The 18,389-nt window shown below is 41.3% G+C and overlaps 1 protein-coding gene and 1 long non-coding RNA gene across 2 annotated transcripts in view; one reads left to right on the plus strand and one right to left on the minus strand.

The window, feature by feature from the left end:
- The window catches only part of ARHGEF28 (Rho guanine nucleotide exchange factor 28), a 281,786-nt gene that overhangs the window by 53,778 nt on the left and 209,619 nt on the right, over positions 1 to 18,389 (plus strand).
- LOC118499462 lies at positions 11,029 to 17,806 on the minus strand. Its single transcript, XR_004901946.1, has 3 exons — positions 17,796 to 17,806; positions 11,869 to 11,875; positions 11,029 to 11,152 (listed from the first exon to the last, which is right to left on the minus strand). It is a non-coding gene; the product is annotated as an uncharacterized LOC118499462 (long non-coding RNA).

Raw genomic sequence — 18,389 nt, forward strand, 5'->3', positions numbered from 1 at the left:
CCTTACATGTATACACATACACGTGTTCCATGAAAAGAAATGTGTGGACAAACTGTTTTTATTACCTTGGACAGATCTCGTTAATCCAAGCCCCCCCACACAAGCACTTAACACCTCCCTGTCTTCCGACATAGAACACTTGCTTTCAGGAGCAGTGGTATCCCCTGGAAACTTGTTAGAAATAGGCATTCTCAGACCTTACCCCAGACCGACTGAATGAGACACTCTGGGGGTGGGGCCCAGCAGTCTGTGTTTTAACCCGGCCTCTGGGCCATCCTGATGTAGTGCACTAAGGTTCCAGAGCCACTGACAGTGTACCTATTTCCACACTTTTCCGTGCTCACGTGGTCCTATGCATATGTAATACAGATACAGGCTGTACTAAAATCATGAACAAATCTGGAACATATTATGTAGCCTCTATCTTTTCCAGCTCATCAGTACTTTGTAGAAACTTCTTCAAGTTGTCAGATGTACTCAAGTTCATTCTTTTAAATGAATGAGTGTGGACACTACACACCCTTGTCTATGTGTCCTTATATATGAAATAGATTCCCAGGGTGGAATTGCTGGATGAAGCGTGTAACATTTGAAATTTTCATGGATTGCTTTGCAAATGAGATGTAAAGGTTCACATTTTATTTAGTGACTATGAGAAATACTTAATATCTAGTGCTTTAGCTTTAGTAACTGGTAATTATGAAATTGGGGGCTATGTCCTCATTTTCATTGTGCAAACAAGGGTGGCTTCTTAAATTTTGTGTTATTTATAATAGTTCCAAAAAAAGTATCTTGCTTGATTTAATCTCCACCTCCCCACCCCTGTCCCCATGATGCTTCATTTCTACTGTCTCCCAAATTCTGGTTAATATAGCCTTGTAATCCATGGGGATTTTTATAACATCTGCAGAGGGCGTGTCTGTGAGCCTTTGCGTGTGGGCTCTCATTCTCTCCCACACTTCAGGAGTGTTAAATGTAGCAATGGCTGAGAAGAGTATCAGCGTTGCTTTGTTGCTTTCTCTGGAGGTTACACATTGTGTAACTGTTAGGGCAGTGGAGTTTTCACTTCAGGAGCTTGTTGCCAGCTGGATCCAAGCTGCTTCCCTATTCTCTTAGTGTTTTATGTTTATATTATTCTTTTATTCTGAGTCACAGTCTCCTGTTGTTTGCTCCCAAGAATATTGGTTGCTGCTGGGCTCATTGTATATATGAATTGAAAGTTCAGTCTGCTGTTTAACGATCTGATTAGCACTTCAAGTAGCTGAGCTAAACCTCCCTCTTTCAACGTCTTCTATTTCTGGGGCTTGGTGTAGTTTTCTGGAATACTTGGCCAAGTGCACTCCCCTTGGTCCCAGCCTTTGCAGGAGAGGACCTGAGGACAGGTTCCAGGGCCTGTTTCTGAGCCCAGGAAGGCAGCTTCCTATTGCGGGGATAAGTGACTCGGTGGCTTTGTTCTGCGCTCACCTGGCAGACGCCTCCTTCCTGCCTCCTGCAAATCCCTCTGGCTTCTGGTTCCTGTTGAAGGAAATCCTGTCCTCCAGATGCTGCCCCGTCTCTGCTCAGGGCTGTGCCTCCTGGAGAGCCGCCCGTGGCTGGCCTCTCGTGGTGACCATCAACTCAGAATGTTAGCGTGAGACAACACCTTCGAGACTTTTGTATTTGCTTTGCAGATGAGGAAATTAAGGTTTCTGGAAGCAGTGACTTATTTGACCAAATTAACCCAGCTAGTGTGACAGGATTTTTAAATGCAGTGTTAGAAGCCGTAATTTTTTTTTTCCCAGAAAGTAGATCCCATAATAAGCCTGGGGTTTTCCCACCTTCACTGGTTAATGACAATGACTTTCCCCATTGGCCAGGTGCTCAATGGTGCCGTGTAGTCCTCTCCTGCCCTGCAGTCTCCCGTGAGCTGTACAGCATGAGAAACGGTGCCGACCGGGACCTAAGTAGCTCCTCTGTCTCACAGTGTTTGTCCCGATGGGGGATGTGCCTGTCACTCCATGGAGGCAAGCCCTGATCCGCTCACGCTCATCTGCTCACAAAAATCTGGGCTCGATAATTTAGTGGTCCTTTGCCGCATTGAGTTCTCCAGGTCAAGTTAATAGAAATTCCATTAGCTCTGGTGTCAGAGGGTGTGGGCGGAGGTTTTTGTTTTTTGTATTTCCCCCTGCCACATGTCATTGTAGATAATTCTGGTTTTGAGAATGGAATCAGAAGGGGCTTTTGCCTGAAATCAACTTCTTAATCACAACTTTACTTTGTGCAGATTTATTTTAGCAAATTATATATTAACATTACCTGTATCTTGACTTAAAAACAGCAGCATGTGAATCTCAACTAATTGCCACCTGCTGGGTGGTTTCCCTTGTGTGAGCTGGGCTGGCTGAAGCCGCTCTCCTTGGTGGCTCTTGCTTTCTAATAACTTAACTTGACCTTTTTCTACCTTCTATGCCTGGTTGTGCTTTAACCTTTTTGCCTTTTCTCTGTTTTTCTGATGAGGGGGGCAAACAGATTCCAAAACAGTGTATTCTAGCCAGAAAGCAGCCACAAGATGTCAGTTCTGTGAAGTCTTGAGTTCCTTAGCTGTGGAAGAGATTGTCAGATGGTTCTGGCAGAGACAGTGGGGGAAAAACCAGTTTTCAGACTGTAGCGAAGCCTCTGGCAGAGATGTTATATAAATCCTCCATTGACTTCATCCCTGTCCAGATTCTTAAAGAAACAGCACCTTTCCCTCTCATACACAATGGCACTTTATACTGTCCCCTTTACAGTCCTCAGTGAGCCGATGGACTTCTGACAAAAGGCCTGAAGGTAAAACGTCCAGCTACAGGAAACTGCAGGCAGAATAGCCCGACACCCAACTCTGAAGGAATTCCTTTGTGGCTGGGGCTGTGAGTAAATAAGTACCAAGTGTTCTTACATCTTATTGTCTCACTTCCCAGATTTCAGCAACAGCCCCCACAATTTTGGGTGACATGTAGTCTTGTATTTTTTAACACAGAATTTGAAGTAACTGGCATTTTCTTTTTGATTTTTAAAAATTATTACCATCTTAAGCAAGGATTTTTGGCATGATGGGTATAGACCAAATTTTTCTCTGGGAGAACCATAGAAATAAGATGTGATCCAGTGAAAATGTCTTATTTACACATTCTGGAAAGGAAGCTCTTATAGAAGGTGTGATGTAGAGTGATATATTACCAACACTTTCTTGCGCTTATCCCTAAGGCTGTGTGCCTGCGTGTGTGTGTGTGTGTGTGTGTGTGTGTTAAATAATTTGTCTCTAGTTCCTGCCTCCTTTTCTTCTTCATACAGTCTGGCTTTAACCTTGTTATTTTTATCAAAACTCATTTCACGAAGGTCAGTTATTTTCCTCTTGCTTAACCTAAGGTGTCTTTTCCTGAAGTCCTTTAGTGCAGTATACTATTCCAGGCACTGAGGACATAGCAGAGACGGGAACAGACAAGGTCCCAGGACCCTGTTCTCCCAGAACCCAGTTGGGAGTGGAGAGATGGACAGTAAGGAAGTTCATGAATAAAAACACACGGACGTGAGGTAGTGGCCTGAGTTAGGAGAATCCAACAGTGTAATATGGTGGAGAATGGTGTGGGAGAGAGCGAGTAGATAGGGTGGGAGTCAGAATCCCTGGAGATCCTTCTAGAAACAAAGGCCCTAATGTAGGAATGAACTTGATGTATTTCAGGGACGGCAGAAGGCCAGTGTGGCCAGTGCACTGTGAGAGAGCAGTCAGGTTACTAAATTGTGGAAAGCTTTGGTGGCCAAGGCAATGAAACGAGAAGTTGGTAGGGAGTGTAGCTGGGGGAGCTGTCTGATCTGAAGTACAGTTTACAAATGCTCCTTGGTGTCCTCCAGTGCTGCTGGTTCTCTTTTGAGTTCTCTCTTTCTTTGTCTCTCTTGTATTGAGCTTTCTTCCCTGCTTCCGTGAGTGTTCCCCAAGGCCCACTCCTTTCTCCTCTCCTTCTACGTGAGCACATCTCTCCTGGTTCAACCACGCTCTTCCTCCAAGGCTGTCCTCCTGAGCTCTGCCCGTGCCACATCGCCTATTTCCAGATGTTTGCCCTTTTACTCAGGCCTTAGCTTCAAGTCCAGACTGTTAAATTAAAACATTTTTTCCCATGTTCTCTTCTAAAGCAACCTTCTTTCCACCTCCCTGATGCCTGTTGCCATACCACCATTCTCCCAGGCAACCCAGCTTTAACTATGTGTGTTTCTAATGGCTCTGTTTCTTTATTCTCTGTAGCTGATCAGTCATCAAGATGTGCTGCTGGCCTTGGCTGTCTTCTCTCCTCTGCCAGCATCCTAATTTTTCATTGGATTGCTGCCTTAGCCCCCTCAGAGTTGCTATGTCCTCAGACTTGGGAACACTTTATCACCCCGCCCCCCTGGCAAATTGGTTGGTCCCCTGGATTCATCTTGCCTTGCAGCCATGCGCTCTCTCTGCCTCGGGGGCCCTTCTTTTCTCATTTGCAGGACTTTGCCTGAGTGGCTTCAGGTGTAGAACTGGGACAATGGCTGAGGTAGGTAGGAACGGGGTGCTGGTTAGGGTGCCAGAAGGCTAGACATTTGGTATAGTCTTCATTTTGGAAGCTGCTTGCTACCTCTTAGGCACTTTAGCAGCAATCAGGATGTAATACCACCCCACAGTGCCTTGGGCAGAGCCTGTGGCCTGGAGGGCTGAGTTTTCCAAAGCCAAGGCTAGTTCAAAGAGAGTAACTGCTTCCTCCTTTAGAAAAATAAATTATAATTTAGAAGTTAAAATGCCATTTAATAATACTATCACTTACATTTTAGTAGGACAAATCATTTGGAGCAAAGTAAGCACTTGGGTTCAGTGAAACAGCTTAAAATCCATACAATTCTAATAAATCTGTTATATGCTAAATACTGTACAACATATTCATTAATGAGTACTCATTTAATTATTTACAAAAACCCTGTGAGGTAGGAATTATCCTCCATTTATAGATAATAAACTGAGGTTCAATGAATAGGGGTTGTAGTCCTTCATCAGCATTTAGCTGTTGGGGCCAAGAACTGTGACTGGCACAGAACTAGTGAGCTTTGCCCATCTGGTTGAATTATGGTGAAACTTGGATTTGAACCCCAGGCTTGATTCTCAATCCAGACTGTTCTCAGTTATATCACATCTGTCCCATGGACACAGACGGTTACCCTTTGTGATATCGAAGTACCTAGTGTAGTGGTCAGTGCACTGGTCAGTGCACTGTAGACTTCCAGTAAATGTTTACTGATTGAATTTCTGCAGAATCATTGATGGCAGGCTTGCTCTCTGACCTTTTATGGGAGCATTCCAGATAGGGGTGGTGGCCATTGCAGCCGAGGGGCCAATTGACGAGATAGTTGATGATAATTAGTGATGGTGGTTGGGCACACCTGTGGCACTCAGTGTATACACTGCTTGCACCGTCAGCTCAGCAATACCCTCCTCCTCTCAGTCCTTCCTGAATGTCATACTTCTTCCCTCTCAAAGTCCTCTAGACACTACATTTTATGTTTTTGAGGAGGCTTTGTTTAATGTCTCCTCTCTTAATCTTATGAACATCAGGACAGCAGAGATTTAAATTTTTTCTTGTCAACTTTCCAATACCAGTTCAGTGCCACGATCAGTGAATACTACATGCTCCTAATTTAGTTCCATTCAATGAACAGTGCTCCAGGTTGAACCACACTTTAGTTTTGTTGTTTGCTCATTTCTCTACTGTTGTGTATGTTTTCCTAGCAGGTATGTGACTATCCCTGTTTTGGGGTGGGGACAGTCCTGTACTTTGTGCTCTAAGGGGCACAGTGTCAGGGGGAAGGTCAAGCAGGAAGTGGCTATCCTCGTGAAGGTCAGGACATTGGGAGGTTTGGGGGACACATGTTCCTGAGTTTGAATCTTAGCTAAATTTTGAAGGTACTCTATAGAATATGTCAAAATTATACAATAAAAATTAAGGAAGTTTTTGTGAGGTCGACAATTCCTAGCTGGAAATTAGAATTTGATAATGAGGAAGTTCTGATCAAGTAGTGGGGAATGAAAAGCTTACCTTCTCTAACAGACAATACTTGGAGTGCCCCCAGCTCAGGAAAGATGAGTTGTGAACCGCGTTACATGAATTTTTTACCCTCTTTGTTGGCATTATTTACTAGCGTCTCCCAGCGCTCGTAGCTGCTATGCCCCACGCCTTTGGGAAAAACATCATTGAATCTGTTTAGAGCATCTTGTTATGCTCTACAAATGTTCTTAAACATTGGTTATTTTATTATAACCATGCTTCCTTATTTTGCAGAGGAGGTGAGCTCAGCAAAGTTAGGTGAGTTGCCAGGAGTGCGTCTGTGCATGCATCCATTCACGCGGCAGATTTGGTGCGCCAGTTACTAAGTGAGATGTACAGGCAGGGACAGATGGAGGTTTTGTGGGGCCTGAAACTTATGCAATTTGAAGGATTCCCTTTCAGGAAAGGAACATAACACTGTAGATACAAAATTAGGTCAAAAGCGAGTATAATGAGAAATTACAGAATTTTAGAAAGCTGACAAATTCCATAAGCATAAAAAATATTCCCCATTCAGCTTTCTCTTAGCCAGATCCTGAAAATGCCTTCTGCCATTCCGATGCCACCAACAGGAAGAGAAGTGGATCCACTGGGAAGATTTAGAGGGGAAACGCAAAGCAATTTAGAAAGGGTTGCTAATGCAGACCATGTCAAAGACCAAGTTCATCTTCCGTGAAATCCCCAGAGACTGTGGTGCCAACTTGGACTTTGAAATGACCGGGATGTGGAGCAGCGTATAGATGAGGGCTGGTTTCTGTGGGTGATCTGGGGTGTGGGAACTGGTGAGCAGGGCAGGGAATTTGCAAATCTAGGTCACTGACACTGGGTAATGCATTTAAATATTGACATAATTGTTTACTGTTTAGGATATGGCCTTGGTTATTGAAAGTGGCTTTCTAGAAAGAGGAAACAGCTTCTTGTATTCCTTTGAGAACAGATAACAAATCCACAGGAAAAAAATAAAATGATTACAGAAGTATTTATTTTCAGCAGATTATTTAATAAAGTTGCATTATTAAAGCATTAATCCATTTAAATGTCTTTGGCCACCCATAAATTAGATTAAGAATATTTGTAGGTCAAACAGGAATCACACATTTTGCCATTTAAACTCATAAAATGCTGTGTAAATGGGGCACTGCAGATTTTGGTAAGCAACCGAAAACATTTTGCATGAATCAGAATGTGAAGATATCCCCAGGATTAATGAGTCAAATACAGGCCAAATGACTTTTTCTTTTTGGTCTAAGATTAGCTTTCATAATAATGTAGTTGTCTGCTTTTATTGTGAATTGTGATCTTTATGGTTCTTTACAACTTTACTATATTCTTTATAAGTAATAAAGATGTTTTGGAGAAGTTACATATGAATAAAGTTGTATTTCAGTAGGGGTGTGCCCTCTTTAATAAAACCTAATGGTGGACACTTTTGATAATCACACTAAAATGTTGCATTCAGATTTTTATATACTGGATTTGTTTGTATTGGGAGCACCCTGTACATCTTTGTGTGTTGTCGAATTTAAAAAGGGGGTATTTACCACATGGGTGGTAGAGGATTTGACATGAGAACAGATTAATCTTGTGTCAAAACCACTGACGGAATTTAGCAGTATGCCGCCCACCCCTCGCGGTGAAACTGGGGAGAAAGAAGGCCACATTGTGGGGGTATCAGTTGGTAGGCAACCGCTTGTCAGTAGAGTTTCTGTGGGTGGCTGCCATTGTGCTTTCAGTGGACGTGGGGACAACTGGGAAGGACAGTCAGCCATTAAATCGTGTGCAGTCTGTGATTAGAGAATGGGTGCACAATAATTTTTGAAGCGTTTTTGATGGCAGAGAATTGAAAGACCTTTCAGCTTCCAATGAGTAGATAAATGATGGTCTATTCATACACTCAACTTCCTCCTCCCTCCCCCATCCCTAACCCCTGACAATCACTAGTCTCTTCTCCATCTCTATAATTTTTTCATGTCAAAGAGTTATGTAAATGGATTCATACAGATTGTGATCTTTTGCACTTGGCTTTTTTTTTTTTTTTTCACTCATTAGTAGCTTATCCATTCTTTGTGGACAAGCAGTGGCCCATGGTGTGGAAGCATAGGTTAGCCATGCACCCGTTGGTTGCTCCCAGGTGCTGGCTGTTATACATACAGCTGCTATTAACAATTGTGGGTAGGTTTTTGTGTGGAGATAGTTTTCATTTTTATGAGATAAATGTCCAGGAATGCAATTGTTGAGTTATATGGAAAGTATATGTTTAGTTTTTAAAGGAGCTGCCAAACTAATTGCCAGAGTGGCTGTACCATATTGTGTTGGCACCAACAATTTATGAAAGATCTAAATTCTTTGCATCCTTGTCAACATTTCGAATTGTCAGTATTTTTAAGTTTTCACCATTCTAATAGGTGTGTAATGATATATCTAGTTATGGTCCTTGGTATAGATTTTTTCCTTTCTTTATTCTGGTAAAATATGTATAACAAATTTTAACACTGTAGCCATTGGTAAGTATACAGTTCAGTGACATTAAGTAACCATTTACACTATGTAGCCATTACCACCATGGATCCCCAGAACTTCCCCAGCTGAAACTCTGTACGCACTCCTCTGAAACTCCCCATTCCTCTCTGCTCCCCCATCCCTGGCAACCACCGTCCTATTTTGTGTTTATGAATCGGAATACTCAGGGTACATCATAGAAGTGGACCATGAAATATTTGTCTTTTTGTGTCTGGCTTATTTCATTTAGCATAATATTTTCAAGGTTCATCAATGTTGTGGTGTGTGTCAGAATTTTATTCCTTTTTAAAGCTGAATGAGATTCCATTGTATATGTGTATGGCCTTTGGTTTATCCATTCATTTGTTAATGGACATTTGGGTGGTTTTCATCTGTTGCTATTGTGGGTAGTGCTGCAGTGAATGTTGGAGTACGAGTATCAGGGTTTCACTTGTAGCTCTTTTGGGTGTATCTGGAAGTGGGATTCTAGATCATATAATAGTTCTATGTTTAACTTTTTGAGAAACTTTAACTTTTCCACAATGGCTGCACCATTTCAGATTCCTACAAGCAGAGTGCAAGGATTTCAATTTTTCTTCATCCTCACAACATTTTTATTTTCTGTTTTTGATAATAGTCATCCTGAGGGTGTGAAGTCATCTGGTAGAGAGTTTGATAATGATACTTGAAATGTTTATGTCACCATTCCTGTGGTATGGACAAGTGACTAGGGTTTTTCAGACCTTGCAGATTGGAACCATCTGCACTCTGCTTCAGGGTGAGATTGGAGTTAGCTTATGCCTCACTCTGAAATCGTAGGCATTCCTCATTGTCTGAATGCACTAGGAGGCTGAGTTGAGAGAGCAACAGCCTACCGTATTTTTTGGACCATAAGATGCAACTAGGTTGTAGAGGAGGACAACAGGAAAACAATTTTGAAGCAAAAAATGTGGTAAAATATTTAATAACATAAATAACATAATATTTCACCAATGTAAATGTAAACAGAACTCAACAGCAGTATTAACAACCATTATTCCTCCCAAATTTGCGGAGGTGGGGTGAGTCTTATAGTCCAAAGAATACGGGTATATGGTAAATTCAGATAGTGAAGAATACTCAATCTAAATGTGTTTGGATAGAAAAAGTGAGAGTTCAGATAGTAATAGATTTGTCTAAAACATTGTACGAATCCAGTTGGAAAGCCAGAATTTGGAGAGTGAGTTTAGAGAGTGGAGATCATCTCCATTTTAAAGTCAGTTGCTGCATGGACAATGCAGCAAGGAAAGACCACCCAGCCAGTTTATGCAGCTACGTGTTTTACTATAGTCAGGTGGCCTGAATGTGGCCTATGGGAACAGTAATTCCTACAGTGCCTTGTGAATTGAAATGCAGAGATTTTTTCGGTTTGGAGTTCTCTGATCCTTGCTCTATCGATTCTTTACTTTGATTCCTAGAAGGCAAGCCATTAGGAAGTATGAAGATGTAGGAAAGAGTCTAGCTCCTCTTGGGAGTCTCCTGTGGGGACGGAACTTCCTGAGGGAGAGGGGTGGCACTCAGGGTGTGCTCCGGCGCTGGGCCTGGTCAGCCGCAGGTAGGGAGAGAGGGCAGGTGCCCTCGAGAGTCACTAATTAAGTGACTGTCTGTCGTGCTCACCTGTTTACCTTCAAGGGACTGGTGGAGGTAAGGTTATGGGTCTTGCCTCTCTTCTCTCTTTAATTCAAAGATTTGAAACTTTTAAAATTGCTACCTATTTGCGAAAGTGTGTGCGTATTGTAAATATTACCTATATATGTATAGAGGCAAGGGGGGATTGGGACAACTGTAATAGCATAATCAATAAAAAATATTTTTTTTTAAAAAAGGAAACCCCTGGCTGGTGTGGCTCAGTTGGTTGGAGCATAAACTGAAAGGTCACAGGTTTGATTCCCGGTCAGGACACATGCGTGGGTTGTCAGTTTGCCCCGCAGTGGGGGCGTGTGTGAGAGGCACTGGTCATTACCTCTCATGTTAATGTTTCCCTCTCTCTTTCCCTTCCCCTCTCTCTAAAAACAATAAGCATATCCTTGGGTGAGGATAAAAGAAAGAGGAAAAAAATTGGATGTGAAAATAACTTAGAAGCTGTGGGGGCAAACAGAAACATATTATGGTTCTGTTTCCATATTACAGAAACATATCGGAAACATTACAGAAACAAATTTCAAATCTTGAGAGTCAGTAACCACACAGGTTACTAGAGCTGTAGGATCTCGAGAGCTTCTGATGGTTAGAAAAACAGAAATTCTAGGTTATTTTGAAGCGACGATGTGTGACAGTGTGAGGGTGGCTCTGAGGCCTGACAGGGGGAGGATTCCGTTGAAGGACATTCTGCTCATCGACCTTAACTTCTTCCCGGACTGGCGCTGGCTAATCAGCCTTCCTTAATTCCAGTGGTGCCAGTGGTTTTGACTTTTTCGTTTTTACCCTAGGCCCTCTGTTTTCCTTTAAGTAGGGTATAGCCTTTTATCCTGGCCATGTGATCGATCACCTTTCCTTGCTAGGATTTTTGGCCTGAATCAGGAGACTGATTGCATGTGGTACTTCGAGTTTTTCTTTGTTCTTATCTGGCATGCTCAGTAAATGTGCTATTGGGACATGATACCCCAAGTGACGACGGCTCATCAGCGTCCTCAGAAGACCGAGTTTCACCCCACCATAAAGCTGTTCAGTCACTTGAGTTGGGGTTTGCGACTTGCCAGCAGGGTCTGTGACCACCGCGGTGTCGCCACATCTGGCAGAAGAGCTCCTGGATGAGCTCAGTCCCTCCAGCAGCGCGTCAGCGGACTGTGGCTCACTAGGCCTCATCTTGATGTATTGTGGTTTCTTAAGGTTTCTGCCCTACTGTTTGTTAATGCAGTCAAACCTCAGTTCTCGAATGTCCTGGTTTTCAAACAATTTGGTTCTCAACCAAGTTGTTCATGGAAAACATGTCTCTGTAGTATAGCAAAAATTTGGGTCTCGATTCTCTGGCCAAAACCCTTTCATGCTGATACCTGTGTGATCAGTCATGTGTCTCAGGAGACAAAGGAGATTTGGTTTTTGGACAAATTGCTTCTTGAACAGTTTTCTAGAATGAATTAAGTTTGAGAACTGAGGTGCCACTGTATTCCACAGAGGCATGATGGAGGGGATAGGAGGTTTATGGGCACAATTTGGGTAGAATAGGTAAAATGCTTTTGTGGGTGTGTTGAAGGATTTACTGTTTTGTGAGTTGGGTATTTAGACATTTTATAATGGAGATGCTTCTACTTATCACCTTTGACCTCTTTGCTTAGGTGGCCTTTAATCCTATGGTTATATATAAGTATGTAAAATAGAAGTGGAGGATCTCCTGTCTATTGAAAGCAACCAGGCAAGCAACCATTGAGTCAGGCTTATTTTAAAAAAACAACTGGAAAGATACACCATCCCTGCTCTGTTCTGACTCAATTATCAGCCTTCTTTACTCAACCAGAGTTCCCACTTTCTCTGTTGACCAATTGCATACTTCCTGCCTGATATCCCTCTCCTTTCAAGCTTTGGTTGACTCTGACCTTTGAGGTGAGCACCACACAGCACCTGGCACAGAATAAGCACTCAGGAAATACTTATTGATTGGACCAATAGTCATAAACACTGTGATCAGCATCACCCTTCTCAGTTTTTCTGTGAATGAAAACCACCTAGTGGCCACTGTCCTAGCTAGATTATCCTCTCTCTCCAAATCGTGTGTGTGCATGCCCCCGAAGGGAGCATTGGCCACTTGACTTCGTGTTGATCTGGGGGAAGAGAAGGGAAGAGAAAGGAAGAGGGGTGCAGGGCAGCCCGTGGAAGGAAACCTAGTTTTAGTGTGCCTGCTGCGTGCCGGGGAAGTCCAATTTCTGGCCAGAGTTTCCAGGGATTGTGATTTCCTGGACACTTCTAGATGTTCAAAGACTGTATTTTTATAGACCGTGTTGTCACCTCAGATGGTGACGTCCGATAATAGGAATGCCATTGGCAGTGAATGAAGTGGCTCATTACTAGTTACTGAGGCATGTGAGTGCATACCAGTCCCTGCCTGCCCACAGCCTGTTTAGACCCAGCATTCAGGAATGCTGGGTGGCGTTCCCATGAGGGCTGTTTTTTGTGTGGTTAACTTAGGTAGAAAAAACCCCCCTGTTAATCCCAGAATGCTTAGACAGAAAGAAGGTCTAGCAGCCAGCAAAACTCTAAGTGGAACTAAAGCAGCGAGCACTCTCTTCCAAAGGGTTCCTTGGTCAGAGTGACAGAAATAGCCTGGGGAGGAAGCAGTGAAGTCTCGTTGTCCTTAGTCTTTAAGGTAGACTGTTTGAAGGAAGGCCATTAAAAATGAACCAGCCAACAAAACAGCACTGACAGTGATTTTAATTTCTCTGTCTCAGTTAAATGTAGCATGGGCAAATGTACAACATTTAGAAAAGATTCTATTGAAGTTCATTATCACAGTCAGTCTATTTTCTCACTGGAATATGAGCTGTGAGAGCAGAGACTTTGCCTCTGCTTGTCACTGCTCAGTCTCAGGTACTGTGGTCAATAAACACTGAATGAATGATACTCACATAAAGGAAAATGACATGTATTCTTATACTTATAAATCATGACTTGCAAGGAAACTCTAGGTCAACTAAGAGGGTGGGAGAAAAATTTCCAGTGTGTGACTGACTTTCACTCAGAGAAGGAGACATTTGCATAAAGGCCCCAGATAAGACAAGTTGTGGTTACTCACAGGAAGTCAAGGTGGCCTAGGGGACAAACGGCTTCCCAGATGACTTCCTTGAGAGGTGTAGTCTTCTCATCTTCTCCCTCTCTTTTCTCCTCTCTCCCTGCTCCTGCTTTGCATTCAGCAAATAGGATTATCTGCTTGTGAAAGGACTGTTAGTAGGGGGCATTTATAGATTGGCAGCCGTGACCTTGCAATGCTTGGTCTCTGCAGAGCTAGGAGTGCTGGACTTAGGACCCTGACCTGGTCACCTGAAACCTGCTGTTTTCTGTTTTACCTGAGTCTGACACCTACACTGACTCCAGGTCTTCTCCCCTCCACCCCCATGGAATATGTGGCTGCCTGCCTCATCCCCAGTGGAGCAGCGTCACATGCCCTACCCTACATGGGCACCTAGCCAGGGTTGGACCCTATACTTAGTGTCCGTCTAGGTCCTGGCCCTTCTTGGCTGGTCTCATCTTGTAGTTGGCCTATGGTAAGAGCAGAGAGGCAAATTCAGAAGATTGAATGTCCAGGGGGTGACATATCTTTGAAGTAAGGGTGATAGTGTATATATGTGAAGTGTGTAAGGAAGCAGTAGTTGATAATAAGAGGGTGGTTATGCTTAGTCCAGCTTGGGCAGGGATATTAGTTCTGTCTCTCATCAGATGGAGACATTCCTATCTCAGTCCAGGAATAAAGACAAGGGCTTGACAGAGTGGGCTGGCTTCAGAGTTCCAAAGAGCAGACTGACAGATTATCTTTTAGTACTGAATCTGGGCAGAAATTGTATAATGCCGAAATAATGTAGATATGTTACTGTCATATATATCTTGAATAGAGCCATATGTTCAATTTAATTAATTAATTAATGACCTATTTTGGAGGGAGAAAAAGGGAGAGAAACACTGATATGAGAGAAAAATATCAATCAGTCGCTTCTCATTTGCACCTCAAATGGGGACAGAATCCACAACGCAGGCATGTTCCCCGGGCCGGGAATAGAACTAGTGCCTTTTCGCTTTGTGGGACGATGCCCAACCAACTGAGCCACACTGGTCAGGGCTCAGTTTAATTTAACCATTCCTGAACAGTATGAAGAGACAAGCTCATAACTTTCTATTCATTTTGTTCATAAAGTTTTAAAAAGACTTATGTAAATTTTTATTATATCTCTTGGTGCTGCCTTTCCATTAACCAAAGAAATTTCATTAATTCTTTTCTAATTAAAACAAATTGCAAACAAAACAAACCCTGTATTAAAGGCATATATGAGGTATTTTTATACTATCTAGTATGGGCAGGTATGTGTGTTTCTGGAAGATAAAAGTTGATGAGTAATCCTGTACTGGCTGGGAGTAAATTAAAATCCTAGAATAATACACTTGGGAGAAAAATTGAGACTCCAAATCTCCCTTCTGTACTCTGTAATTATGAAGAGCCTGTTGTGTTTGTGGGAATAGCTGCCCTAATCTCCTGCAAATGAAAATTCTGCCTGATGGGTTGTGAGTAGCTAGGAGTTTCTATTGCAACTTCCACTGCCTGGGTTGGTTGATTAATGGTTACAAATATGTATATATTTAAAAACTACATAAAATATATAAAATATTATATATATATGTCTCTTAAGTAGTTTTGTTTACTTTCAGCAAGTAATGGAGACTGATGATTAATATCCAAAACTCTGCTTTCCCAATGGAGGCTTAACCTTTGCTTGCACACAAGGTTTGGTCAATTAGATGTTGATTATTTCTTCTTCCTTCTTTCTCCTCCTTCTTTGCAGTTGGCTACTTTCACCTGGTTGAGTTCCTGTCGGCTCATTCTATTTACAGCTGTATCTACAAAATACTGTGCCACAGTTAGCAAGAACTAACATTTAGGACTGCTCAGACCATGAGACCCTTGTCCTGTTTAACATTAATAAAGTCTCTTAAACTTTATGATCTCAGTTTCACTACTTGTAAATGAGAGATTCATACTGGATAACTTCTAGGATTCTCCAACTCTGATACTCTGTGGTTCTATGATCATTTTCCTCCCTCAGCTGTTCTCTCACTCACCTTTCCTCTTTGTTCAACTTGCTGATTTTATGAGGGACATCATTCCCCTTACCTTTTCCTTGTGTCATTTCATCTATCCTTCCTACTGCTGCTTTTGAAAAAAATATGCTTCTTTCTTATTTCAAAGGACAGTAATGCTGGCTCATGCTTTGCTTAAGATCATCTGTGACAATAGGCATGAGCATTGTCTTTATAGATCTGTATGAAGACTTGCTAATTCCGAAGTTCTAATGAACATCTTGCCCAACCACCTGATGTGGGTGGTGCTTACTCATCTAGCAGGAAGGGTCTTGTCCAGGTCATGGAGAGAGGAACCACACTAGAGTGCTCTGACTCTATGTCCTGTGCTTTCCCTCAGCTCTGGGTCAATTTGGTTTATTCCTTCACCTACCAAAATATTCTATATTTATTTCTGAGCATCGTGGACCTCTACTACTTATTTATTTTCCAGCTTTATTGCAATATAATAATATCAATAGATTAAGATTTCAAATTATTACCATATGTTATATAATTATCTAAATATATTTAAAAAGCTCAATAAATTGTTTAATTGACTTATGCCACTGTGAATTTACATTGTACAGTATGTTCAGTTAATACATTTGTGTATTGCAAAATGATTACCATCGTAGTGTTAGCTAACATCTCCATCCATCATCTCATACAATTGCCATTTCTTTTTTTGTGATAAGAACATTTATAATCTATTCTCTTAGCAACTTTTGTATATAATATTGTTAATTCTAATCACCAAGCTGTACACTAGATTCCTCAAACTTATTCATCTTATAACTGAAACTTTTCACACTTTGGTCCACATCTCCCCATTTCTCCCACCCCCCAGCCCACCATTCCACTCTGTTCTATGAGTTTGCCTTTTGTAGATTCCACATATAAGTGAGATCATACAGTATTTGTCTTTGTTGAATTATTTTGCTTATGTAATGCCATCAAGGTCCATCCTTGTTTTTAGAAGTGGTAGGGTTTCCTTCTTTCTCATGGCCGAATAATATTCCACTGTATGTGTATACCACCTTTTCTTTATCCACTCATAACTGAAGCTTAGGTTGTTTCCATATCTTGGTTATTGTGAATCATGCTGCAGTGACCATGTTTACTCTATATTACCATTTAATCTCTCGCATCATTAATGAAAGCTGAATTTTCTATGACAATCACTCATTTTTATTATATTAATCATTGTTAACCACTGAAGTATGAACTTCCAATCAATGATTTCCTCTTATTAATCTGTGCTATACTGAACCAACTGGTATTTTTCTCCTCTTAGAAACTAACATTCCAAAAAAATTAGAAAATTATCACAAAGGCCTGGTATTTTACCAATTAGAAATGTTGTTTTCATGTGGTAAATTGTTTATGAAGAAAGTCAAATATAATCCCAGAAAATATTGTTTCCATTTTTATTTTCTTTAAAATTTTTTATTTTGAAATATTTTTAGACAGAAGAATTGAGTGCTTGTAAAAACTTCACCAAGCTTCCCCTGATATTAAAATCTTATATAAACATGGTACAATTGTCAAAACTAAGTCTGAATTGGTGAAATAGTATTAACTAAACTGCAGACTTTACTTGGATTTCATCAGTTTTCCCACTAATGTCCTTTTTATGTGTCAGGATCCCACCCAGGATACTACATTACATTTAGTTTGTCATGTCTTCTTCGTCTTTACAATCTGTGAAGTTTTTCAGTCTGTCTTGTTTTTCATGCCCTTGAAGGTGTTAAAGAGTAGTTGTTAGGTATTTTGTAGAATGTCCCTCAATTTAAGTTTGTTTGATGTTTTCTCATGATTAGACTAGGGTTGTATAGATCTTTGAGAAGGATACCACAGAGGTGAAGCCCATCTCATTACATGCTATCAGGAGGTACATAATATCAATATCTTATTACAGGTAATATTAACTTCAATCACTTGGTTAGGGTGTCTTCTGGGATTCTCCACAGTACAGCTAATACTTTTTTCTGTTCCATACTTTGTTAGAAGTGAGTTATAAGATGAGCCCGTATTCAAAGGGAGCAGAATTAACTGCAGAATTTATGGACATATGTTACAATCACGGTGACTAATATTTTATGGGAGAGAATTTGAAGTGACAGCAGGGCCAACTACATGATTTGTGGGGGCCAGAACAAATGAAAATGTGGGCCTCCATATGCAAACTTAAGAATTTCAAGATGGTCAGAGTGGAACAGAAAGCAGGTGTGAGCCCTGCTGGGTGTGGGGCCCCGTACATATGTGCAGGTTGCACAGCCATAAGGCCTGCCTGAGGCCACTTAAAACGTTGTTTTTCTGAGGCTTTTAAAAAACTTGTTTTTCCTTAAAATTTCACCCATCAATTTTAGGGTTCATTTATGAATCTTCCTGCAGCAGCTGTAACTGTGGTTTTCCAATGACAACTTTCTTTTCCCCTCATTCCTTCTATATTTATTAATTGGAGTTCTTCTGTAAGGTAGTCCAGATCGGTATAGATTTAAGGATGTTTATATTATTCCTTAGCTTTTAATCAAATACTGTTGTTGTTATTTATTGCTCAAGTTATCCCAGCTTTGGAAATTGGAGCTTTTTCAGATTAATCTTTTGTCTTTTTGAAATCCTCCCATCTGCTTTTCTTGTTGAGAACTTGTTTAATTTTTGGCACCATAAGATACCTCATGCTAATCTCATATTTTCCTTGATGCAGCCATTTCTCCAAGGAGTCCTGGTTCCTTTTTATTGAAGAATGGCATTTAGAAGCCAAGATCTGGGTATTTGGTGTGCTCATGGCCACTGGGGTGTCACTTTTAGGCCCTCTCAGTGGGCAGAGCTTGGAAATGTATGTGTACTAACCCATGTACACAAATACATCCATGTTTCTGTATCTACCTGTCTGTATATATTAAAATAAACATAAGTTCATACTGGTCTTCAACTCCAATCCAGCACCCCAAAGTTTGCTCTAGTATTCATCTATTCTTTGCTTATAACTCTTTTCTTTGACAGTGAGAAACTTGA

The sequence above is a fragment of the Phyllostomus discolor genome, chromosome 3 (genome assembly GCF_004126475.2).
Source record: "Phyllostomus discolor isolate MPI-MPIP mPhyDis1 chromosome 3, mPhyDis1.pri.v3, whole genome shotgun sequence".
In the NCBI taxonomy this organism is placed as follows: Eukaryota; Metazoa; Chordata; class Mammalia; order Chiroptera; family Phyllostomidae; genus Phyllostomus; species Phyllostomus discolor.